Source organism: Zea mays, chromosome 1 (genome assembly GCF_902167145.1).
Source record: "Zea mays cultivar B73 chromosome 1, Zm-B73-REFERENCE-NAM-5.0, whole genome shotgun sequence".
Lineage (NCBI taxonomy): Eukaryota > Viridiplantae > Streptophyta > Magnoliopsida > Poales > Poaceae > Zea > Zea mays.
In genome coordinates, this window is record NC_050096.1 from 300,031,509 (window position 1) to 300,038,203 (window position 6,695).

At 38.8% G+C, this 6,695-nt stretch overlaps 1 long non-coding RNA gene and 1 pseudogene across 1 annotated transcript; one reads left to right on the forward strand and one right to left on the reverse strand.

Annotated features, from left to right (window-relative positions):
- Positions 1 to 163: 163 nt before the first annotated feature.
- Positions 164 to 5,872, forward strand: LOC103644249 (uncharacterized). The gene is made up of 2 exons (XR_002266595.3): positions 164 to 5,559; positions 5,687 to 5,872. It is a non-coding gene; the product is annotated as an uncharacterized lncRNA (long non-coding RNA).
- A 539-nt stretch (positions 5,873 to 6,411) lies between these two features.
- Positions 6,412 to 6,522, reverse strand: LOC111590673 (uncharacterized; annotated as a pseudogene).
- Positions 6,523 to 6,695: the final 173 nt, after the last annotated feature.

Genomic DNA, 6,695 nt, shown 5'->3' on the forward strand with positions numbered 1-6,695 from the left:
ACACAGACCTCCCAAATATTCCTCCTGTAATTGAACACAAGAATATCTTTAGTTGATGGTCTGGTCATGGAGCTCAAATTTGGTCCAAAATGAATTATGATACTTACTGTGTACTCTAAATATTTATGTTTAATTTTTGGAAAAAAACTGTTCGTTTCAGACATGGATGCACCCGATTTTACCTGCCCTCTTCTATGCCTGTGAAAGAGTCATCAGGTAATTTCATGAGAACAACTACCATTCAGGTATTGTGAGGTAAGCTATTGAACTATATTGATTTGGCTCATTCAGAGTTTCAGATTGTCAGTTATTAATCAAATACTATTATGTACATGCAAGCAGCAATTTATCTAGGAGATGTGCTCTCTATTCACATGAAGAAGCCACAGGGTTTCAAGTACAAGAGTGTACCGCATCTTTTTTTTGTAAAATAGCAAGGATTGCCGCTCCCACAAACATCCACGTCAGCGAAAGTTTTTTTGGTCGTTCGATCGTTGATCAGTGGTTCCCATTCTCTCCCGTGCAACCATGTGTAGATGATTCCAAGTGCTTCTCTCCTCGCATCGTCTCCGCGTCTCGATCCTGCATACCTCGCGCTCCATCCTCCTCCCAAACCCCACCCGCCCCCGCTTGCCCACGGCCCCGGCGACAGTCGCTTTGGTCTCCAGTTCCCTCCACCGCCGCTCCAAAGGTCCAGGCAAGCACGCTCCCTCCCCCTCCACCCCCATCCTCCCCCGTCCATCCGTAGCTCCGGTGACAGCCGCCATCGCTTCGGGCTCCAGATCCCAGCGCCAGCGCCCCAAAGGTCCAAGTAAGCGGAGGCGGCTCTTCCCCTTCCCCCCCATTCGTTTTCCTTGCTTGGGTTCGTCGTCCCCTCCTCATTCCCCTTCCCGATGAGCTCTCTCCCCATTGCTAGGGTTCGTCGTGCTGGGGTTGGAGTAGACACGGCGGCGGCGATGGCTCTTCCCCTTCCCCCCTCATCCGTTTTTCCTTGCTGCCATTTAGGGTTTAGGGTTGGTTCTTCTACATTTCAACCTCGAGGTATCAATGATTCTGAGGCATACGACATATTTTTTGTAGTATGGCATGTAGCAACTACAAACCTGTTTGGGATTGCTGTCTTTTGGGTCTGGCTTGCTAGCAAGTACGAGTAGCATTTGTGTTAGAAAAATACAAGAAAAAAAAATCTCTTAAGTTCTCAACTTTTGCTTGATCTTGTGTGTTAGACTGTTAGTGTTCATATGGCGCATCCCAAATATTCCTGTCCTGTAATTGAACACAGACCTCCCAAATATTCCTCCTGTAATTGAACACAAGAATATCTTTAGTTGATGGTCTGGTCATGGAGCTCAAATTTGGTCCAAAATGAATTATGATACTTACTGTGTACTCTAAATATTTATGTTTAATTTTTGGAAAAAACTGTTCGTTTCAGACATGGATGCACCCGATTTTACCTGCCCTCTTCTATGCCTGTGAAAGAGTCATCAGGTAATTTCATGAGAACAACTACCATTCAGGTATTGTGAGGTAAGCTATTGAACTATATTGATTTGGCTCATTCAGAGTTTTAGATTGTCAGTTATTAATCAAATACTATTATGTACATGCAAGCAGCAATTTATCTAGGAGATGTGCTCTCTATTCACATGAAGAAGCCACAGGGTTTCAAGTACAAGAGTGTACCACATCTTTTTTTTGTAAAATACCAAGTCTTGCCTTTCGACTGGTATCATTTCTATTAATTATTGCACACATATCCAAGAAGTAATTTATCTGTGGTTCTTACAGTTTTCCGATATATGCAGGCACCCCTTCTCTATAACTCTAGCACCAGGATATAACGAACTACTTGACTATGCATATCCGCACGCCGGGTGACCGGACATCCAAACTTTCGATTCTCTGAGATTTTGAACTTTGATGGCAGTGAAAGGGATCAGGCTCCGAAAACAGGGAGCAAGAATATGTGTTGTCTTGCAAGTCCTCTTTCACGAACGAGTTGCTTCTTTTATTTTTTAAAAACATCTAAATATCCATTCAAAATCATACACATTACTTCACTTTGTTCTTCATGTTATACAGTTCACTAAGTCAAAGGGTCCTTGTGACTCCTGTGTTTCCATGCTTTACTATTGAACAATGAACATAACTGATTTGCAATGATTTAGAGAATGTTGTAGGATTTTCCTCTTCTACCTAAACTAAATTCACTCCATCCTTCACATGTTCAATTACTCCATATGCACATTTTTTATAATAGATATATGAACATTTTTATAACAAATAAATTTGGCAACATCAAGTGTAAAAACTTGCAATGTCGTACTGTCTGCTAACAAATTGTAAAACTTGCAGTGTCGTCTTATTTTGTGTCCTCCTTTTCCTTTTTTGGTCCCCGGCACATGCTTCACATGATCTGTTACAAATTCGTGGTTGGTCAATCCGTTGTTCCCCACATATTTTTTTTAAAACTTCTTTACCGTGAAGAGTCCTTTTCTGTCCTATTTTATTTGGTTTTACCCACACTGGTTTCGGTTCCCTGCTTTTCCTCGGTTCCTGTTTTCAATCCCACTCGATTATGCCCAACTTAGTTTGAATTCACAGTTGTTTTCAATATGGTAAGAAAATGTTTGCTACTTATTAGATTGCAGCCACATTTTCGTCCACATGCTCTCGCTTCCAGATTTTGACCCTTTTTCCACGGTTTTCAATACAGTAAGGAAATGTTTGCTACTTATTCCCTGGTGTCCATTATCCAAAGTATGGTTTCTAGGCCAAATTTACATAGGAAAGAAGCGAGTAAAAAAGAAGGAAACAAATCCTTTCAGTTACTTGTTGTTTGATTTACTACCATGTCCTTCTATTCCACATGTAGGATCTGTTGTTCTTTTTTTTTCCACAGCCCCCCGGCATATGTCTCACTGGAACTTTTACAAGTTTGGGTTTAGTGTTTATGGTACAGAAAAGGTATGTTTTTTACACCATCATGCTATTGATTCTTTGTCACTTTAAATTGCTATTGATGTGTAAAAAAGAGTTGATTATATGTTCTACATAAATTGCTAGAATCCTTTGTGGCTACAAAAGAATTGAATCAATTGATTATATGTTCGTTGAGGAGGTAAACTAAAATTAGTTTTAAACTGCTTCCATTCGCACTGGTTGTCTGCTACATGGTGAGTAGTGATTTTACAGTTACCTTTCTCGAACTAAGTTTAAATGTTCCGCGTCTTATAGGTATTGTTTGTTTCTACTCTTTTATCGAAGCACGTGGAGTGATACCTCTGCACCTCAGTGGCTTTATCGGCGAGGCTTCGTTGCTGAGGTAATTAGTATTAGTTTCCTTCGTGCTGGTTATTCACTAATAAACTAATGTTTGATGTCGTGTTCGGCCCTAGGATTCTTACCAGTGCGTCTATGTGTTCCACCAACAATCTAATTAGCACATACTTAAATCTACCATCTATCCACGCATTGGATATACTGCATTATGCACGCTTGCTAGTTTAAAGTGTGATTTCGTGTACAGAATACGATACAGAGCTTCTTATTTAAAAATATTTGTAACTTTAACAAATTAACTCTTAGATATACAACCTAATGAAATATATTCAATAGGCTCGATGCGTTCTAGCACATTCCGATGTGCCACGCAGTGTCGAGGTAAATTCAGTGTACTTACATGCTTAACTTCTATATATACTAATGAAGATAGATATCTGTATACTGTTAATACCTCTACAACAAATGGTAAAAACATGTTTTCCATGTTAAACACCTACAAATTCCTCGGTACAAAAGTGCTCTCCCCACTTTGGACTACCATAGTAAGATAGCAATGTTTATCTTATCGTTCACAAGTCGTCCACAAAGACATGGATCAGCTGACCAAGCTCGAACTACCATCGCCTCCAAAAAAGTAAGTGTTCAAGTCCTTTTCTGTCCTATTTTATTTGGTTTTACCCACACTGGTTTCGGTTCCCTGCTTTTCCTCGGTTCCTGTTTTCAATCCCACTCGATTATGCCTAACTTAGTTTGAATTCACAGTTGTTTTCAATATGGTAAGGAAATGTTTGCTACTTATTAGATTGCAGCCACATTTTCGTCCACATGCTCTCGCTTCCAGATTTTGACCCTTTTTCCACGGTTTTCAATACGGTAAGGAAATGTTTGCTACTTATTCCCTGGTGTCCATTATCCAAAGTATGGTTTCTAGGCCAAACTTACATAGGAAAGAAGCGAGTAAAAAAAAGAAGGAAACAAATCCTTTCAGTTACTTGCTGTTCGAATTACTACCATGTCCTTCTATTCGACATGTAGGATCTGTTGTTCTTTTTTTTCGACAGCCCCCCTGGCATATGTCTCACTGGAACTTTTACAAATTTGGGTTTAGTGTTTATGGTACAGAAAAGGTATGTTTTTTTACACCATCAAGCTATTGATTCTTTGTCACTTTAAATTGCTATTGATGTGTAAAAAAGAGTTGATTATATGTTCTACATAAATTGCTAGAATCCTTTGTGGCTACAAAAGAATTGAATCAATTGATTATATGTTCGTTGAGGAGGTAAACTAAAATTAGTTTTAAGCTGCTTCCATTCGCACTGGTTGTCCGCTACATGGTGAGTAGTGATTTTACAGTTACCTTTCTCGAACTAAGTTTAAATGCTCTGCGCCTTATAGGTACTGTTTGTTTCTGCTCTTTTATCGAAGCACGTGGAGTGATACCTCTGCACCTCAGTGGCTTTATCGGCGAGGCTTCGTTGCTGAGGTAATTAGCATTAGTTTCCTTCGTGCTGGTTGTTCACTAATAAACTAATGTTTGATGTCGTGTTCGGCCCTAGGATTCTTACCAGTGCGTCTATGTGTTCCACCAACAATCTAATTAGCACATACTTAAACCTGCCATCTATCCGTGCATTGGATATACTGCATTATGCACGCTTGCTAGTTTAAAGTGTGATTTAGTGTACAGAATACGATACAGAGCTTCTTATTTAAAAATATTTGTAACTATAACAAATCAACTCTTAGATATACAACCTAATGAAATATATTCAATAGGCTCGATGCGTTCTAGCACATTCCGATGTGCCACGCAGTGCAGAGGTAAATTCAGTGTACTTACATGCTTAACTTCTATATATACTAATGAAGATAGATATCTGTATACTGTTAATGCCTCTACAACAAATGGTAAAAACATGTTTTCCATGTTAAACACCTACAAATTCCTCGGTACAAAAGTGCTATCCCACTTTGGACTACCATAGTAAGATAGCAATGTTTATCTTATCGTTCACAAGTCGTCCACAAAGACATGGATCAGCTGACCAAGCTCGAACTACCATCACCTCCAAAAAAGTAAGTGTTGCAAGATATTACTTAGAAAATGAGAACAACGTCTACCCGTCAATTTCACAGCCGCGACTTCTATTCCATACTAATACAATAACAATGCATATATGATGAAGCATACCCAGCTTAACAAAAGAGCTGCTGTATTCTATGGGTTCAAAAAATGAAGACTGCTAGCTCACCATGAAGCACTTGAAGGTATAACACCGTCTACAATCCTTTGCATACTATCCTCATGTTTTCCTCTTATTCTCCTTTGCACCTGTTACATATTTAACACACTTTCAGCATAAATAATCTTACTCCTTTTCTCATGTATGCACAGGTATTGGTTTTTTGCAAGCATTAGAAGAGCTCCAGCACTTTTTAATATAAAAGCCTTTTGTGTACATATGAACCCACTGTTGGAGCATTTCTAAAACTGTATTGACTTATGCAACCTCTAGAAACACACTATTACTGCATATTGAGTACGCTACTTAAATGCTACTTACTATATATTGTAATTTCATTTGACACTACAACTGCAGTTAGCAACCAAATTCAGCTATAAATTTCATAAGCATGTGGCGCCTTTTGCTTACGTCATAGCTTGTTTCCATGCTTATTTGCTTCATAACATCTCTTATACATGTTCATGTACACTTTCTTTACATTAAACCATGTTAATGGACCCAGCACGCGCGCAAGGCGCGCAAAATACACTAGTTTTAATATAAGCCTTAATAATGCTAATTTTACGATGAGCCTTAAATATCTATTTTTACTTTGATTTATATGATGAGTCTAGCTTAATATCTATTTTTTTTACTCTGCTTCCTGGTATTTTATTATGAGCCAGATGCTAAATAACTGTTGTTTACAATGAACGTTTGGATCACCCTGATTTTTAATAATGTGCCCAACTTTAGCCAACTGTAGTAAATTTTAAAGAAATTGATATAAATTTGGTCATTCTGATTTTTTTTCAATCTGCAAGAGAGCACACTTACAGTAGAATAAGTTTGGATAAAAATAAAACAAATTTAATTAAATTTGTTGGGCACCGTACAGGACGACAGCACCCTTCAAAAATAAGTGTATGCTGCTTTATGTGACAAGCGCACGGTATTCTTTAGTAAAAGGCGAAAGAATAGTTCGCTCTGCGCTCGTCACGCAGCTGTATGAGCTGAAACGGTGTAGCTGCCGGCCACTAAGAACGCCAGAGCCTTTGCTCACCTATGCAGAGCAAGCAATATGGCACTAATGGAAAATGGTTAGCCTCTTCTGAATACTCTTGTTTAGACCTGGCTAAAACTGTAGATAATGCTAACAGTCCGGCTTCCTTGATTGGG